Source organism: Bombus pascuorum, chromosome 9, assembly GCF_905332965.1.
Source record: "Bombus pascuorum chromosome 9, iyBomPasc1.1, whole genome shotgun sequence".
Lineage (NCBI taxonomy): Eukaryota > Metazoa > Arthropoda > Insecta > Hymenoptera > Apidae > Bombus > Bombus pascuorum.
This window is the reverse complement of record NC_083496.1, coordinates 6,715,768-6,735,266: the sequence shown is the minus strand read 5'-3', so window position 1 is coordinate 6,735,266 and position 19,499 is coordinate 6,715,768. Positions and strand designations below refer to the sequence as shown.

Genomic DNA, 19,499 nt, shown 5'->3' with positions numbered 1-19,499 from the left:
GCTGCCATCTTCTTTCAATTTTCACCAAACTGCGGACAGCAACTTCAGCACGCTGCCCTTTTCACATGATCAATTGAACTTCACGTTCAAGACAGATCGTTGGAGCTGCAATGGTTTGCAGCATTTTCAGGTGATTCGTATCCCGGAAAGAGCAAAGATCAGGAAAAAGCACAGCGCCGTTTCACGGCAAACAAGCGGCGAATCGACATAAGTCTACATTTGACTATCCGATATCCGTCTTCTTCTTTTCACGAGCGCCCATAGATTTCGTGTTTCCTACCATTCTGCTCGTGTACGTAACCATCACGGCCTCGAACACGTCCACGCGGACTCTCGCATCAGATCTGACTACACGTGTTATTATTCAATAACAGGTGTAATGCCAGCCAGCACTATGCGCCTCTAATCCAGCTGCGTGCGAGGCAAACAAAACGTAGATGCACCACCGGATACCACGGCCGGTTATTATCTGCATACGTGAGAGTACTGGCAGTTTATACTTTGTGTTATATGGTATATGGTATGGTGTATGCATACAAGGTGTCCAAGTATCGTAAGATATATTATTTTTGCGATTACAGCTATGCTACAATCCTTGAATTCGTATATTTCAATTTAACCCTCGTTCTAACAAACGAAAAGTGATTTAAAGAGATGAATATAAGACTGAAACGAGAAATCACGTGCATCAATGACTTTATCCCGTATTTTTCATATTTTGATAGACGAAGATATCTTTTAACGTTGGAAAAAATATAATTGGATCGTAAATGATTAAAAGGATGCAGCGGGATTGATCAAGCTATACTTTAATTAATTATCTCAATTATTCAAAGCTATTTACTATACAATTTCCTTTTTCTTTCTATACGTTCTATGTTTGAAAGCGTTACATATACAGTGTATCCTTACCTTTATTCCATCGAGTGAATTCTGGTTATAGGAATTCAGTATGAAACTTATAGCGTTCTAGCTGTCAGAGTAAAATACAACGTAATTTAGAAACTTGAAAATGGAATAAGTGCGACAGAGTTAGGAAGAATACATGGTATTGGAATAGCCACGATCACAGATATTAAAAAACAAAAATATGATATTGAAAATTAGCATATCCTGCGCAAATGTTATATTTTCAGAAAACAGCACCGATCATCTTACTTATTATATACTTACTTACCTTCTTCGATATTCCACGCTCGTTCGTACAAAGTTTATCACGCGATATTTCCTACATTCCATCGTGTCCGCCACACGCCCCCAATCTCTCGCCATTACTCGCAAACGCCCAACTGCCATCGATTTCCAGCTTTTCGATGTTCTCTCTATCGGAGCAACGAAACAAGAGATAAAAGCGAATCAGCCGGATACGCGTCGCATAAATAATTCCACGCGTGTATTCCATAGTGACGAAGATCGCGATATTCCGCATCGGAAACCCACGATCGGCGAGCGTAATTAAGTATGAGCAATTAAACAGTGAGTCGTGCGTCTATCTTTCGTCTCGTTATTCCACGAAACGCACCTTGAACCTTCATCCAGTTCGTCGATCCTCTATACGAGCCAGGAGTAACAGAATTACTAAATCGTTACGGGAAGCGTATAGAATCATATGAAAATTACAGCGATTAAATAAAGGAGTTACGCGTAACTACAATTTCACGTGCATTAACTTAAGTTACATGAAACCTGGTATAATTAATTTAATATCTTTATCAAATCGAACATACTTTACTGCCAGTTTCATACTCGTACAAACACGCGAAAATAAAAGTTAATTATCAAACGGTAACCAATCCTCTACACGCGCTTCTCGCCGTTTCTCGAAAAATCGCGGTTGCTCGAGTCGCGATGCGCCGAAACGCGCGCTAATCTCACGCTATCAAATTTTCGTTTCTCGGCAATTTTTAATCAAAATCGTCTCGCGTTTCCTTCTTCCGAGATTGCTGCGGTGGCCCGTGTTCTTTTTTTTTTTCTCTTCCTCCTCTTCGTTCCTCGTGGTTAACCGCGATTCGCCGTCCGGTTCCCATAATCCGAAATTACAGGCGGCCCGGCCTCGCGATGCACGCACGCATTACATGCATGCATAATGCGTTATGCTACGGGGGACCGCGCCGATACAGGCTATCTCCGGTACAAATGCCCCTCGAAAGCTTATTAGCTGATCGAGCCTTTGAAACAGCAAAAAGAGAGAGACAAAGGAATAATAAATGAATGGAAAAGATAAAAAGGAATAGATCGTCGGGCGTGTGGAAGTTCCCTTTGGGAAGAACTTCGCTATCCTCGTTCTCATCTTGTTGTTGGATACTTTTGACAGTGAATTAAAAGATCGAATAAGATAAATGGATAATGACGAAGAGAAGCTTGTTAGGTTAAAACGCTTTCGACAGAGAGAACGCTGGTATTGGTTCAAGTAATTGAGAAATCACGTAGGTAAACCGTGGATACGCCTCGTGCGGTGTTTGGTGGCTTGAAGTGTTCAAGATGCTGCTCGAGTTGGATGTTTGATAAAGATAACCGCACTGCATTTCTCTTTACTTTTTCTTTTTTCGTTTCCCCGCGTTTGTTTTAGGATTATTCGTGGAATGTTCGTCCGCACGAAATTCGAAACACTGCGCTCTGAGGTGATCCCTTTCTGCTTCTTTCTTGTTCGATCGTTTTCGATGCTTTTAATTTGACGAATACGTAGCTGTGGATATTAATTGAAGGAAAATTCAAATTGTCACGTGTAATCGCGATATGAAATATGATCTCTTCTTCTAACAAATTTATTCAAATGAAGAAGAAAAGTATGTTGCATGTAATTACATCGAGAAGTACCTAGTACCAAGAAATTCATAACACGTAATAACATTTATAGGTATTGTTAATAACGAAACAGCAATTGTACATCAGAAATTATTTGAAACACATTTCAAGCAGTCAGGTAGTCATTACACCATACAGTTTATTAAAGCAACCTCGACTTCTTTATTTCACAAATTACGAAGTACAGAAGACACTGGTGCACCTTTTCGTTGCATAAATGCGTCCCAATGAATCCTTAGCATTAAAACACATACTAATTACGCGATAGTTAAACGTAAGGATAATGACGTATTTCAAAATTCTGACTGAAATTCAAGATCATTACAACATCGAATTAAAATTAAAACATTAACTACCCACCACCTGCTTTAGCATACCGCTTTATCGGAGAGGAATTAACGAGAGCAATTTACCGTCCAAACACAGTTCAGACACAGAGCCTCGTAAAATTCATTTATCTTACAGTACATAAAAGCGTACTTAAAATATTTTCCATGGTGCAACAAAGGGAAAAAGACGAAACGTCCAGTATTATAAGTAACTACGCTTGCACCGATCGTTTAGAGCTTACTTATAAACTGTTACCTCTATTCATTTACATAATACATAAAAATGAAATTTGGCTCGCTTACATCGGCTGATGAACAGAGAATCTGTAATTATACGCTAAGCTCAATAATAAAATTTGCTTGTTTTGGAAAATTAGCATTTATATTATATGTTAAACCATAAAGAAAAAGCCACGTCCGGCCGAACGTAGCAATTTGTTATCTACGTACATAGTTGGAAAATCTGCATTTATACGACCATCCTGAAGCATAGACACAAATAACCATAGCAGGTGTTAAGTGTTGCTAGCATTAGGAAAAGCGTATAACGATCGATCCGTGTAAAACGTCCGTTCAATAGAGAACGTCAGTTTAACGAGGCACTTAGGTTATATAGATAGAGGCGGTGCAACGCGTAACAATTTAAATTACAATGTCCCGCAAAACTGATAGTGTAAGGAGAAGGAGAAATTAAGTTATCTATTACCGGGGTCGTAAACTATTCGCGGTTATCTCAATTGAACTGGCCGTTATCGATCGATTTAACAATTTAATGCCGTCGTTATTCGAACGATAACGGATGGACCACGAGGATATAGACATTTCGCGATGATTCAAGTCTTAGAAATCCATCGCTTCGCTAAATATAAGAAAATTTGGAACATCGATGAGATTTTCTGGTTATCTATCTACGTATGAGAGAAACATGAAAATATTCTGTATTTGCTTCTTTCATTGGAAAAAAGGAATTCTTCGGTATAGTTGTCAAAGGACATAGGGAACATAATATTAGAAACATCTCTGAAAGAACTTAATATAATCTAACATGCAATTGAAAATATTAAAATAAATAATCTTTGTACTGCTGGAAGCGCATTTGGAAAAACGTAAATAGAACTTTTTCTTTTGATAAAAAATTATAATTGTAGAAATTACATAGGATAGAAAAATAAATTGTTTAATGAAAGATCGGAGGAAGAGGGAAAAATTCGAGAGACAAATAAAATAACGCGTAGAAAAATTTGTCTCAACAAGATTATTTCATTTAATTCTCCAAAAAGAATTTTATTTGCTCGATCCACAAAGAAACTATTTCCTTATCCGGATATCTCTGCTCGCATGTATACCTACAAACGTATTCAATTTATGCTGACATAACGCGTGGCTTATCGTGAAAAGGCATACAATTTTTCACACTGGCGTGGCGCCATTCTACTTCAATATTAATCTAGAATATCGTTCAAAGCGGATACCATAATCAAGAAGATGGCAAATAATTCGCACGACACGTGTTAGTTATGGGGTCAATGAGAAAGGTCTACCTCATCGAATCGCGCAATTGGGTCAAGTAACACTATCAATTATCATTTCATGAAACAATCAATTTAATTTGAATGATGATTGATATTCCTTCGCTTCGCATCATTGGGTGTACGATTAAGATTAAATGGAAGGTTTTCATCGTAATATTTTGATAGAACGTAAAGGATAAAAATAATATGAGAGATAAAAACAGAAAGAAATGGGTATTCCTTTTTTTTCCTTACACTTCTTTGATGAAGTAATTAAGATAGATAGATAGATTTGTCAGTCGATCAGCCTATAACACGATTAATTCGTTCCGTGTTGTATCGAAATCGTGTTAAGAGAAACTTGTTCTATACGAGGATTATACAAGTCCATTGAGTCTTGCCATATGGAAATCTTATTGCAAGAATATCGTGTTGTAGAGGAGGACTGTCGCAATTTTTCCACCTTGTTGCGTACATCGAAACCGTGTTTCCGGAGTTCCGTGTTACAAGAGGGTTCGATGCATTCCAGTCTTGTGGCCTTAAGATAGCACTTGGATTACAATTTTTATGAACTTCTCGGTATCGCACGTAACTTGCTACTACAAACATTACAGTTATGCTACTACGGCGATAATCAACAACATTTTTCTTTCCAACTTTAATCTCCATCCTTGCTTCTTATCTCTTTGGTTTCTTGCAACTAGGTTGTCTGCCTTCGATTAAATAATTAATAAATTGAAATTGATAAAAACACAAGCAATATCCTTCGATAATAAAAAGAAACAAACGGATTAGGTCGCATATTCGTTCTTTACATCTTGGATCGTGTAATCTGTTTAAAATTAACTCACTGATTGTCGGACAATACTTAAACGTGATCTCTATGGATGACTTAAGAGTGATTTGATAAATGTACGTTTCATTATAATCGTTCTTTATATTTTCTACCAGTAAAACGGAACCAGTGGTCTTTTTATTCGTAAAATCATCAACTAGCTGATTCATCGTGTTCCATTACCGGGTATATTGACGTAACACATGCGAGGTCACTTCTCAAGTCGACTAATAGGCAACTGAAATTAATTAAGATCGAAGGCAGGATAAAAGTGCGCAATGGCAAACCACTTTCAAAGTAGATCGCTTTGCCTCTACCTACGACACAAACTAAGAACCAAAGGACGAATTGTATCGAGTATAATAGCTGTCTTTATATATTTTTTCTTCAGGCAATACCGACACCATTAATTCGCAACATGAATCTTCCAAAGATTGTGTCTTAATCTTTATATTTACGTTCGCTTAAATTTTTTGCAAGAAGCAAAAAAATTGATAATTGAACCTTAAAAAACATCTTAAAAAACAATTATAACATAATAACGCTAAACTGATCGAACGATACGATTTTATTTTAAGATGTCACCTATCGCTTTCACCTTTTTCAATGAAAAAGATATTCTGAAATCCTTGATCATTGCAATTTGCTAAAAATTAACTACTTCCATATTCTTTATCATCCTCATTATCATAAATTATTCTAGTGCTATAAAACAGCCAATAAACGGATGATACAACTTTCTACTTTCAAATACGTATATCTTTTACAATCCTATATTTTTATTTCCTTTAATAAAACGTTAAATCCATAAATAAAATTATTCTAGAAATCGTAATTGCCCTGACATACTAAAAGCGAATTAGTTTCATGTATAAATCCTCGCTTCAAATTATTCTATTTCAAAAAACATGGTCACCGTTATCCTCTATATTCTGTATGTTAGTAATTACCTTTGTCTTTCATAACTGAAAAGTTAGACCGGTTTTACACGGAGATACGCGTACTGAACGCCTACGGAATACGCATGTACATCAATAGAAGCGTTCGCGAGACAATTCTCGTGAGACGTAGTATCGCGATACTCATTTCGTGTATCTTGGCGACGATACTTTTCCTACGAAGGCGACAAACGAAACATTAAATATTTCCTTCGTATCCAATCGGTCGCAAAAATGTGTGTGACAAATTACATGTCAGCACATGCGGGAGCGAAAGAAACTTTTTAGAAAAACTGAACGCGCTAGCCCCACCTCTTACTTGAACGCGTATGACAGTGATCGAATTACATACTTTTTACTTGTTCACCTTAATAACAATACCGCTATACCTGTCCATTTTCCAATATAAAATTTCCAAAACAGTTTTACATCATATATTAAATTTTCTTTTTTCATTTCTAAGAAAATTTTGTCTGTAATAGATGGAGATGTTATCTTGGCGACGGATTGACACAGAAATTATGTGTTAAATATGGAAAGTTTGAGGCTCGACATTCCGACTTCGATATCGCTAGATCTCACTATTTTTCAATATAAGATATCCCACACCGTTTCACATCGTATGTTAATTTCTGAAAAATTCCAAAGAAGATTTTCGCCGCAATAAATGGGAACGTTACCTTGGCCACGCTTTCATACACAGATTACGTGTTAAATATGGAAACTTTGAGGCTCGATATCTTGACTTTGATACCGCCAAGCCTCCACATTCTTTTATCCAACATTTTCAATACAGTCTCGCGTCGTATATTAGTCTTTTTGAAAAATTCCTAAGACAATTTTCGCCGCGATAAATGGAAATGTTATCTTGGCTACGCTTTCATACACAGGCTCGATATCTCGACTTTGATACCGCTAAGCTTCCTCAAACTTTAACCAAGTGAAATTCATTTTCTCGCAGAAATACCTTAAAATAAACGGTGATGTTCACAATGGTGCGTATCGCGATACACGTATTTGCAATGCTGTGAACCCGGCCATAGTATCCGCCGGCGAAATTTCGGCCTGCATCAAAAACTCGTCTCTACTCTCTGCTCTTAAGTGAGCTGCCACGTGATAGTAAAAGGAGGCGGACCACAGAAAAGAACGTACGCAAGGTAGATCATACGCTCGACAGGTGGTCGCAATTATTACGCTCTGCTGTCAGCTACATGCGCAACACCCCCACACTAACGTAGCTTTGCACAAGCGTAGGTACCTACGCGTCGGCTGACAAGCGACTACGGAATGACCAGTCGTGTAAACGCGTAATATGACACGCGAAATCGTTTCCAGGTATCGAATTACCAGGAATTGGAAGGAAAGAAGCCACGGGACCGCAAGGTGCACCGCGATGGGGTGCTGGACCGGTCTCGTATCGAACGGTTGGCCTATGCCATGTGGGAGATCGCGGATTTTCGAACGTCGTTTCACATTGTAACCGGTGTAAAACGATTTATGTGTTGGCTTATATCGGCTGGATATAGAAAAGAATGCCGTAGGATGATGTACGGTGTGGTTGCGTTGGTGGCAAACGTGTTTCGTTGGCGTAGACACGCTTTCGTGGGGTGAGCTTTTGCATTGTGTTTTTTTACAGTTGAGTTCAGAGAAGTTCGAGGATGTTTTAAGGACGAAGCAAATGGATTTTGAGGCTCCGGTGGCAAAGGGGCGTTTGTTCGCGACAGCTTTTAGGGAGGTCGTAAAACGTTGACATTCAATCTTCGTGGAGGTCCTCTTTTTAAATTTCCTTTGTCTTTTATCATCGCCTAGGCATAGATCTTGGTTCGTTTTATTGTAAAAAAAAAAAGAACTTCGAAAACAGATGAACAAATTTAGTATAGATGTTGTTTTCCTATCGCATTCTTGAGATAGAAAAATCGACGTAAACGAAGAGTGGTAAGAACCGCGGCTACGTTGCGCTTATTATAATATGCCTATTAACGCGTACAACTTTCTAAACACACATAGATTGCTAATCGCTGACACAGAAATTATCAAAGCTCGGCACGTCGTGTCGGTATAATTAATAATCCATCGATGCTTTTTGAGAAGACAATTCACGCAACAACGCTGCTTCTCGAGAGGAACATTAATCTACTTGATCGTTTGAAAGAGTATGTTGATTCGACTGATGCATCTGATCGTTTTAATGTCGTTAATGACATGCTTGAAAAATGATGCGTGAAATTATCGAAGTGAAACTAGCACTGGCGTGAACGCGAGTGTTATTAGACACGAGTTGGTTTGTACATTTCATTTAATGATCCTGGCTTTTAAAAGGAAGATTGATTTGTCCGATCGTATGATTCAGGATGCTGTGTACGTCTGATTAAATTATTTTCAATCCACCGACGTGATCTTAATTAACATTAAACGACGGCAATAAACATTCTGTAAAAGCGACTACAAAATTTAACTTGCAGCAGGTTCGCCCTTTATTTTTAAACGCTTTTTTTTATCAGCTTACCTTGCCAAGATTATTCAATATGTCGTGTTCAAGATCTATAAAGAAGTCATTAAGATTTTTCTACACATGTGCGAGTAACTCTCGAGAAATCATAAATTGACGAAACAAGAATTAAAAGTAAGAAGATATTTTGCAACGACTATTGAGAATCGTTTCCAAGCTCTGTAAAAAATGATTCCCCAAGGTTTATCGGTAATTCTCTCCCACCAAATACGAAAATTATAGAATAATCTCTAAAATTGTATATTGATAGGACAATAATCCAGAAGGAGAAAGGCAGATTAAAAATGCTGAGAAACGTTGTACACAAATATGTTCGCTTAGTAGGAAATAACGTTTACCTTGATCAACTATTTTTAAGATAGAAGTCATAGGAAAAGCGTAATTCATAGACGACTAGTAGGCTCGTTAGGTTTCTCAGAGCGGAAAGAGAAGATGGTGGAAGGAAGAATCGACGCCAGCAATGTCGGCCAGCATTAGATTCTACATAGAAAGCGACGCGCGAGGAGCTCATTAATGCTTAAAAATATCGTTCTGCTTTCTGGCCATGAAACGAACACGACGAGGTCGTTGATTAATCGCGTGTCAATTTGCCGTCGACGACAGACGATTTACACGGCGAAACGGTGAGTCAGCGTTTGTCCCATTTGAAATTCAAAACGATCGCGCGGATATGCACGCGGTGCTCGAAGACTAAACGTCGAGCCGAGGAATTTCTTGATCGAAATCGTTCCTACCTTTTACGTGCTCTAAAATGTATTGTTCTAAAATTGTAAACAACAATTAATATATTTACATTTAGTTAATTTACAAGTTGTTAAAACAGTATCGAAGATGGAAACATTGATACACTGTTTGCAACTTCTTCTGTTAAAAGTTACAACGTAAGAATTAAAACTTAATACGTACAGTAAAAACTAATATTTTTATAAATATTTCTTAACAACATTCAAACGTCGCATCTACATTGTGATTCACTAATTTAATGCAATAAAAAGATGTAACGATAATCGCGTATTGATCGGATCGTTTATTTGAAAAGTAGTGCGTTTTTTAAAAAAATTAAGAAGATGAGAAATGTACTATTTTGATGTGAACGTTTTATTTATAAACAATTTATAATTTCAATCTGGAAACATTCGTCTGTTTTAATCAGTTTTCTTTAATCGATGAAACTGCATAATATTTTATTTTGAAAGCGACGTAAGTCCATTTCCTGTAATCTGTATCCTGTCCAAACGGTGGAGACACTAGTAATTAGAAACAAATGATAGCGAATGTAATCCTAACCCTTGCATCTGATATAATATAGCATATACGGATGTGAACAAGTCTTTTATATACGTTTTAGTAATGTTCTGGTAAATTATTATTACATTTGTTAAATTAGTATTACTGCGATTAAATTTAATTGTTATAATTAAATGTAATTATTGTTACACTTAAAGTATTATTAAATTAATAATACTTTTACATTCATATCGAGTCGTATCGAAGTGCAAACCTAAGATCGAAGAAAGTACCTGTTGTTGCTATCTTGCTTTCTTCTCTCGCAACATTAAAATTACGATAATGGTACAACAGGTTTATTGCAGTCTAACAGAATAATATTATAAGAATTTTAATTTAAATTTCATTTAATTCTATTCTATTTATTTTCAAGTACAGACATTTCGAAACAAATACATGGAACATAAATTTTCAATAATTAGAATTTGATAAATTTATATAATTTACTATCTTTGCAAGTTTAAGTCCATTCGTGGCTATAAAAAACGATATTAATTCAGTTAATTCTCAAAAGAACTATTTGTATAAAAATATGAATTTACATTTACTTAAGCACATAGAGACACGTGGATAAACGAAATGGACCATCGCCACTTTTCATTCGATGGAAACTCAAACACCTAAATATTTCAAAATCAAAGGAAATGTACTTCCAGCACTTTCGAAATAAACGCTGCAATCGTACCAAACTCAATTCAAAAACTTAACTCGATATCCATTAGTTCAATCGTTCGATCTACAACGTACCTACTCTAAACTGTAACTTTCGCCACAGCTGTAGAAAGATCGCAGCCATCGTTAAAATTTTGCATTTTCTGGGCGAATAAAGCACCGCTTCGTGGCAAAAGCAATCTCGAATGCGAACGAGTTCGAGAGGTGTTTCCTCTCATGGTTCCAGCGAACTCGAATTACGAGCGTATAATTTCTCGACGCTGCGCTCGCTTGCGTTCATGTACCCTTTACGAGTTATTATCTCGCTTGCAGTATGGCGGGCGAGATACAAGAATAAGGGGAAACAAAAGTATAGAAATTGAAGGGGCCCGTGTGTCGATCGAAAAAATTACCATGATCGTTACCACGCTTTTACTCGATCTTTGAAATATCGTTTTCTGTATTTTAATATAGATATTTATAGCCACGCTTCAAGCGTGAAAGCGCGATTTTCGTTCGTGATAAAGTTTACCTTCAATTTTAATTTCTTAACCCAGCGAATGTAGGGTTTAAAGACTTCCTTCCAAAGTTTTCAAATATTTCTTATCTACCGTTGTATTCAAGTAAAAGATTTATTATATTACTCTATAAAATGACCAAGAAATCGAAACGCGGTAATGTTATTTTTCACAGGGTTTAAAGGGTTCTTTTTCACAGGGTTCTTCCTTTATAATTTTCCAAATATTTGTTATTCATCGTTGTATTCAAACAATATACGTATTTACGAAATTACGAATAAATGGGACTGCCATAATTTTGCAATCGTGTTATTGTGATATAACGCGATTAAAATGATTTTTAAAGCATACGATAATAAAACTGCTGTCTGCGTCATAATCGTCAAATACTGTAAAGGTACAAAGCCCTTCGCTTTTTCTTGACTGGAATTTGTATTACCTTTTAATTAATGGAATACGCGTAATCTTCGGTAATGATATTATGGAACTAGAGAAAAATTGATTAAAACATAATTACTTCCGGCAAAACGAGTTCGTAACACGTCGCGCTTGGGACAACGAGGCGATCCATCGATCGATCGTAACTTAATCGAAACGCGATCCAGCCCACCTAGACACGCTGTCCTTGTAATAGAGATCAATAACTGATGATGACTCTAATCGTTTCATCTTAATCGATACAAATTTTCCGTATCTGCTTGCCAATCATAATTTCTTTACGGTTGATTGCATTAGTCTTATTGTATAAAAAAGTATTTGCCTATATGTGTGTGTGTGTGTGTGTAATGTGCACCCACGTTACGTAAACAGGATTATGTTTATGTAGTCCTCGTGCAACGCGAGAAGAAAGTTACATTACCGGCTTTTAACGAGAGGAAATAGCTAACAGAGAGTCATTTCATAGCGAAACTATCTAGTTAGTCAAATCAGCTAATTCTCTCGAACTGACACTTATTTAATTATACCATATATTTCGATCAATTTTAACTTTCCTTCGTTCGTGCTGCTTTCGATTAACATTTGACCCGAACACCGGCAAACGAGATTTTGCTTTCTTGAAATTAAATTCCTTGTACGAATCTTGCAACAAAATTTATTTCAATATACATTTATTTCAACTGAGAATTTATTTCAACATTCTAATTTTCATTCAATTTTCTCGTTTCGTTTATCGATTGAACGAACTTTTTCAAGTTCGCTAAGATTCACGAAAAGAATTTAAATCGTCGATCGAATTTGCTGTCAGACAATTAGGATCTTGAGAACATTATACCCTTGTTTAGAACAGAACATTTTACACCAGCGCGAAAAAAGAAAGAAGGAGAATTAAAATTAATTAAAATCAGAACAAAATGTTATTTATGCCTTTCTATCCGCGGTATTTAATGCTGACATGCTGCAGACACTCCGAAATTGATCTGAAAGTAAAATCTTATATATGCCTTTCTATGCGCGGCGTTAAATGCTGACACGCAGTGCTAGACACTCCAGTAAAGCAAACTCGAATGAAAATAAATCTGTCAATAAGGTAAACGTGTGAATTAGTAAGATTGGTCATTAAATGGCACGATCAACCTTTCCTCCTTCCATTAACATCGCACACGGGAGAAACCAAAAGGTTGCAAACGTTTTCTTCAAACAGCCCGTATCCACCCACGTTCGTTTTATAGGGGAACCAATAGGCAAGATGCAACTAACACGCCTTCTACAACGCGCCTTATTGTCCGCTGTCAGCGTTACGACTGTCGAACAGCGTTTCCGCGCGGAATACAACACCCAGTTCTACCGGGCGTGCATTTAATTAAAACGACACCTTCGCTTTCTCCGGGGGCACGATAACGTGATCTAGCCGTGAACGTTATCCAAGTGGTGGTAAAGAGTTTCATTGAGCGTTAAAACCCACGGAGGGTATGTTGCTCTATTTTTGTTTTACGACGTCCCGAGTTTCGCGAGTCAGATAATTCTTCCAACATACGACATCCTCAATTGCATTAAATCGACAATTCTATCCTTAGAAATTTTATACGTTCGTAATTAGTTTAAACATTGTGGAATTTCCTTCTTTTTTTTCTTTTTTGTGAAAAGTATAAAATGTAGAATATTATATTTTATATTTAATATATATATAATATCTATTGAATTTATCTTGTAATTCCCATATACATTTTCTGATTTCTTTCAAATTTGAACCGTGTTATCGCGATAGACGAGTCTCATAACTACACTGCGGATTTCTATGCGTTTGCACAAAATTCCAAGATGCAAAGATGCGCAGAATTCGTACAATATGCAGAAATATATAAAATATTCAATCTAGTGCGTATTGAGGTTGAATGAGAGTGTGAATGGAAAATTATCTGTGTAAATCAATCTCAGTTTTATAGCCGACAGGGAAAATTTACTGAAATATGTATATACATAAAATATCCAAAATACGGTATCTGTTAGACTACGTAGTAGACGAAACAAACCTCTGCCTAGGTTTCACTTTTTCCAGGTTATTTTAACAAAAATATAAATTTACATGAAAATCTGCAGTCTACGTGTAATAGTATCAGGGAAATATCAAAGTGTTTCGTATAGCACATATATTGGGTGATTTATATTCATGAGCGTACATTTCCAGATAATAGTATCTATTGAAAACAACGATACGAGATGGGTTATTTCAAATAGTTATAGCAGCAGTTTACTGTCTCTTCTATGGGGTTACAAAACTTCCTCTTTACGTCCTAACCAAGATTTAAAACACCAGTGCACATAAAAGAATTGCACTTTATTTTCCACTGTTACTGTCCCGTTTGCAATTGTCGCCACGAAATAAATATAATTCTGTATCGTCGTCGTCAGTAGCAGCATCATTGACACGTTCCACGCTACGTACATTCAACGTGTTCAATATTGGGTACATACTCGGGCATTTCGACAGAAAAATAATGACTAAAACAAGAAGAAAATAAATTTAATTTATTTCTTCATAAATTTCTTTTGTACACTCAAAAGCAAATATGTTTGACGATAGATCATAGAAAAGTAATATTTGTTAACTTAAGTAATAATTGTTAACTAATGAAAAGCTTTCAAACAATTGTCTGTATTCAACGACAAATTTCCAAGCGAAGCTCTTCACATTTGTACGAATATGCTCGTCTTTGCTTTTAACGAAATATTTTACACTGTTATCGATAGACGTCGTCCCGTATTAAGCAGCTGCAATTACTCTATATCATGTTTCAATTACAAATAAAATTTACCCGTGTGTGCAACAGAATTAGCGAACCTAATTGTAAATAATTAACAATCTTTCTACTGCTTTACGTAAAAGAAAATCGATTGGAGCAGTCGGTTAGTATCTATCGGTTGTAAAGTAAAATCATTCATCGACGCGGATTTGCTGCAACCTGGCGAACCAGCGCGGAACAACGGGAGACCACCTGCGCGTTTCTGCCATTTGGTGCCGTGCAAGGATGAATGAAAAACGAGCATCGCACACGTGCAAACTGCTCGTACAACGGTGTACACGTGGTAATAAAGGCGCACCACGAACGGGTGTATCGCGTCGAACGTTTGGCACTTATATATGGACCGACGCGGCTACGTGGGCAGAGGAAGAAGAAGCGGGGTCAATAAAAAGCAAAGAAGTGTCTGCGAGGAAAGCACGAGTGGGAAAGGGTAGAACGAAGGATGAAAGCAGAACGAGAAGAACTCTCGAGCATGTAAATTGTACGGTGCGTCCACTGTATCTGATTTTAATGCGACTCGATAACTTCGTGATTTTTCTGTCTTTGAATCCTCGCGATTCTATTATTGATTTACTTGAGAGGAGTCTTGCGAGAATATGGCATAGTTATTAGGTTGGGAATGTGGAATGTGAAAAATATATCGTCTACAAACGGATATTCTTTATCGGAGAATATGGAAAATACGTACGCGTATCTGTACTTTGTCATTGAATTTCATATCTTTATAGGTCATTATATAATATAACCATAGGTTGGCATATTTTTTTAATGCGAAATACTAAAATACAGTTTAATCTATTCTTAATATAAAATTGAATTATATATTATGATTGAAGTTACTTTATTTTCAGAAAAGACATTATTTAAATGTGTATTACGATAACGGGATATAGTTTATTGTTAAAGTAATTTACTACGCTTGAAATAAATATATGAGTCGTATATTATCGGACGTTATTTTTAGGACATTGAAAAAACAGCACGTCCTCCTTTTTTTCTATTGATAGATATGTTTCATGCATCCAGCTTACTAACTAGATAACCACAAGGTTGTTTCTCTTATTTGATATTCGCATGTAAACTAGATATATTCGCATGTAACTAAGGAATTACGTGACCGGAAAAGGAAGTATCGATAACAGAAGTAGAAATTTACGCATTGCACGGAAAAATTACTTCAACAGAGCTGAAAAATTCATATCAAAGAGTCAATAAATTAACTGCGATACATCCTGCATTCGAGAGATACAGAAACGAATGCAGAAAACAGAATTGCGAATTTATTTGTTCGCAATGATCTAACTTCGCAATTTTCTTTTCATTTTGAATTATTTCCTTTAAATTCCAATACTGATAAATTATGTCTCTCTTTCTCTCTTTCGATATAAATTGTATTAAAATTAAAATACACGTAGAAAATGGATGAAACTATTGCAAAATGATGGAGAAGAAAGACAATCAGGTAGGCAACGTAGACAACGAGTAAACAGCCGAAAAGGAAGTCCGCAGCATCTGCGCGAATTTCGTAATTGCTTCTCTCGAGATTGTTTATCGTTGTGGGATAATGAGCTGTCGGCAAAGATAAATTCGCGGAATACACAAACAGTCGCTTTGATAGCTCGATGCACGGCGCACCTTATTATACACGCATGCATTTATTTATACGCGTGAAGCAGACCTGTACACGGGATGCAGAAATCGTGCACTTTTAGCCAAACTCGATAAAATTCCATACTCTTACCCGCTGCCTCGAATACCTGAACTCGAACAGCTGGTTCGGTTGTTCCTGCAGGGCTCATCTCTTTGATAGTCTCGAACGTGTCACACTTGCAAAGTATGGAGCACTAGTTGCAATTCGAAAATCGAGTTTTGTCTCATATCAAAAGAACGTTCGTAGTAGAGGTTCTGCGTTTTGACGACTCTCTTTTCAGAGAAATGTTAATAACGACGAGTAGTATGAGGGAGAAAGCGAAAATGTATATATCTCTTGATTTACAACGAGAAAACGTATCGTAGCTCAGCACAGTTTCTTACCTTTGAGTGGCGTTATTCAAAATTTGTCTCCAAACTGCAACTATTAATTGCCAAACCGGAGATGTTACTGCTATCTAGCTATTTCTGTGAATAGCGATCAATATAGGAAAGCAATTCTGCGAAACTACCAGTTGAAACAAAGTTTGGAATTTGTCGATTCGAAAAGATCGAGGCGGAAGGGATCGGAAGATGAGGAAGAAAATGATCGAGGAATATTAATCGCTCTGTTATTCGAAAATGTATTAATTGGGATAATCGAGATCCTATTGTATCACGTTTAGTATGATATCAGCAATTATCCTAACGCAAGGCAGTATGAACGAAGATGTACAAAGGAGCGTACATGGGTATGGTCTTAACTAGGCTCGTCGTCATCGTGAGATATAACCGCGTATATCGCGGTTTCTCGATTGCAGACGAGCTAATGGTATTCAGGAAGGTTTCACCTGCAATTTAAAGCGTCCCGTCCTCGACGAATCAGTCAAAGGGGAACGGGGAAACCTCTAGATCCGGCAGATTTACGCTTTTACAGAGGCTCGTATCTTCGTGCGACCTTTGAGCGCTCGTTCCGACTACGTAGAACGATGTTTGAGTACGTCGTGAAGAACGAGCGAAATCTCGTGTAGAGACTCGTGTAATCTGGAAAAACACGTGTCTCGTGGGAACAGGCTATCGAGGAACGTGCGTGTCTTGCCTCATTGACATTTTGATAAGTGCTGGGATTGGTTGGAAATAGAACGAGTTTGTATAGTCCAATAGGATCTCGTTCGTTCGAATCAATTAGTTATAAAGCGAGCCGATAATCTAATTTTTCGCATAACTAAATAAGAAAATCATTACGATTGCGTTTCTTGTCGTCAATCTGCTAGAGGAGTGGCACAGTTGGAAAAATGAAACTTTTTCAGAAAATTAATTTAGAATAATGAGTTTGAAATATAGAATTGTCATTGATTATTTTTATAGCGATCTGTGTAAAATTGCTCAGTGAGTCGAAATTAAATACCTACTACTTATCCAGTGAATAAATCAGACTTTACATGAATTCAAAGTCTGAAATAGGAAGTGATCGCAGTGATTAATGATGCTTTGCAAAATAGCTACCATAGAACTTATCAGTCCAACACTGTATTGCCTCGAGATTACACATCAGACGATTCTAATGTATGCAATGGCTAAGATTCTATCTCGCAACCGGCAATTCCCTACAAAAACCACAGCCTCCACTTGCTGATTCTATTTCCTTGTACATCCTATTTTTCCCTTACTATAATCACATTACAATTCCACCCGAAGCTTATTGAATACCTCGATAAATCAATCACGAATAATCAATTGACCTTATCCTCTTGCTCGGTGGATCATCGATGGCCTTCGTTAGCGTAACGAACAAAAGAGAATCGCACTTGAACTGTTGATGCAATAAAGAAAACATACATAGGGTTATCAATTTAAAGGATGATCGATATCAGTTACAATTAAGGCGGCGTTACCATCAGTATCCAGCTGATGCTTCAGCTTTGTAACGAGTGCGGTTATTTATTTATTTACAACCGCCATGCCACGCTGAATACCGTGTGGGATTAAAGACACGAGATCATTATTTATGCTTTAGCCACGGTTACGCGGTTCGAAGCTAAACTGGACGTCGCGTCATGGCTGCTTGAATTAATCATATGTCACTTGTCTGCTGGTATTCCTAGCTACGAGTCCTTCCTTTTTATTTCTTTCTTTTTTTCTTTCCTCTTTTTGCGAGAAGATGATTAAGACTTCTCTGGAAGTGTATCTCTTCGTTGACCGATAGGTAATGTTGCGAAAGCCTGTTGCAAGCGACACGCCAATGAAATTATTACTCGAGTGATTTCTAAATCATGTATTATAGAAATATGTAACTTGAATATACTTCTTTACTTTTGCGTTAGGAGAGAAGTGAATAGGTAGTTATTGGCTATTTGTTGGTATAAGAATAAAAGAAAATTTTACTGTTAAATGTGAGAAGTTCAGAATCATTAGCGAATCGTGTTTCGAACATTGATAGATGAGTTGATAGATCAAACTTGCCACATACGTACTGTAAGCCTTTCTGACTACCACAGGTGCTGGTAATCATATTTTTAATATTCTTGTACTTTATACTTTACGCGACAGATATTAGACACGTTCAAAATCGTGAAAATCAATATGAAATATTAAAGGAAGAAATTAACTAGAGTAAATTAAAAAGTAGAGAGGAACAGAATATGGAAACAAATATCTGTTTAACGTTGTTGCAGTGATCCCATCAAATATCTCGCCTCTGACTAGACCGATTACAAGTTACAAGTATTATTTCACCGTCTGACACTGGTGACCAAATTGAATTTAAATCTGCAGTACCTGCTCACGATTTATGGCTGCGTCGCAAAAATTCCTCGTTGAATGGTCTTTCTTCTTTTTCGTCACGAGACAGCAGCCGTGAAAGTGCCAACCAGGGCTTAAATCGTTTGAATACAATACAACATTCGTCGTGGTGGCATTGCTAATTGCGAAATGCGATCGATCGCGCATCAGCAAACACTAGTCATGCATGACTAGGATCCAGACTGAATAGATGCTGATCACGATATGTATAGATCTGTATGTATATTGTTACCTGTGAAATGAATGGAAGACATATTTCTCTTGGCGTGATCTCACAGGTTGAGAATGAAATGTGAATTATCAATGTGGAACAGAGTTAATGAAAGAGTTATTATTCTATTTTATTCTTTGACATACAGTTTTCATCTAAACATTGAAGAGAACTCGTTTAAGTGAAAGGACTATAGATTACTTTTTCGTGACTCTTTGTTAAATTTAGCAAA

At 36.8% G+C, this 19,499-nt stretch overlaps 1 protein-coding gene across 3 annotated transcripts in view; it reads left to right on the top strand.

Annotated features, from left to right (window-relative positions):
- The window catches only part of LOC132910725 (laminin subunit alpha lam-3), a 195,805-nt gene that overhangs the window by 161,458 nt on the left and 14,848 nt on the right, over window positions 1-19,499 (top strand). The gene's annotated exons all lie outside the window — the stretch shown is intronic.